This window comes from Myotis davidii, unplaced genomic scaffold (assembly GCF_000327345.1).
Source record: "Myotis davidii unplaced genomic scaffold, ASM32734v1 scaffold79, whole genome shotgun sequence".
In the NCBI taxonomy this organism is placed as follows: domain Eukaryota; kingdom Metazoa; phylum Chordata; class Mammalia; order Chiroptera; family Vespertilionidae; genus Myotis; species Myotis davidii.
The window spans coordinates 2,776,503-2,777,693 of NW_006294339.1; the positions used below are offsets into that span (position 1 = coordinate 2,776,503).

The 1,191-nt window shown below is 56.1% G+C and overlaps 1 protein-coding gene across 3 annotated transcripts in view; it reads right to left on the reverse strand.

Annotated features, from left to right (window-relative positions):
- LOC102771355 (NADH-cytochrome b5 reductase-like) overlaps positions 1–1,191 on the reverse strand; it is a 25,308-nt gene that overhangs the window by 8,294 nt on the left and 15,823 nt on the right. The window lies entirely within an intron of this gene.

The following is a 1,191-nucleotide window of genomic DNA, read 5'->3' on the forward strand; positions in this document are numbered from 1 at the left end:
ACATGTTTCTGCTGACAGGCAGCCCATTTCCTTGCCAGGCAGTTTGCTCTATGACAGACTGACCTCCTTTGCCAGAGAGGTCTTGCCACCTCACATTGAGCTAAAACCTGCTCTCAGCACAGCCTTGCCCACTGCCACCATGCTGGCCCTGCACTCAGGCTGCTTCCTCTGTGCCAGGGCAGCCCTGCAGAGCTCTCAGGGTGCTGGTTTGGAAACCTGAGCCTGCCCCTCTCCAGACTACAGGATACTTTACATAGATTCCTTCCCCTTTCTGAGCCCCTTACTGCCCGCCACACCATCCAGCCCGATTCTCCGCCTGCCATCTCCTAGTCGTTAGCCGACCCTGGTCCTCCTCCTCCTGCTGCTCAGGTGCTGCCCTGGGAAGCCTTCCCTGAGCCAGGGACAGGTGAGGGGTCCTTCCTGTTTCCTACAGCCCCCTGTGGACCTGCCTCACAACACTGGCCATGCTGTGCTGTGGTCATCTGTTTGGGTGTCAGTCTTCCCGTTAGGCCATGAGCTTCCGGAGTACAGGGGTCTTGTCTGACCCGTTCTGGGCCCCAGGGTCCAGCAAGGGCCCGGCCCTGGATGAAGACATGGGAATGTGTGTGGAGGAGCACACAGATCAATGCTAATGTGTCAGTCCTCCAGGCTGACTTGATGTCCATCTCCAATGAAGACAACTGCGGAGCAGCAAGACACCTCAGCCTCCTCAGGGCCGTTGTCAATATGTGGGATCCCACCTCTTCTTCCTCACTGCTGGGCCCTACATCCTCCCTAGACAGGAAGTGCAGGGGGTTCCATCCGTGTTCTGTGGATGCAAGGGAGCAGCCACGGGGCATGGAGAGGCTCCACCCAGAAAAGGTGGTGAAGTCCACCTTTGTCAGGTGCACCTCAAGGTTGCGAGAAAACAGAAGATCCTCAGTGCCTGCTCTTAGGTCTGGGGGACACAGGGACGTCCTCAACTGAATGCAAGGCTGAAAATGGTTAGCACTAGGAGAACATTGTAGAAGAGTGTTAATATATGCACACCCTGCCTGGCCAGCATGGCTCAGTGGTTGAGCGTTCACCTATGAACCAAGAAGTCACAGTTCGTTTCCTAGTCAGGGCACATGCCTGAGTTGCAGGCTCAATCCCCAGTGGGGGCATACAGGAGGCAGCCAATCAATGATTCTCTCTCATCGTTGATGTTTC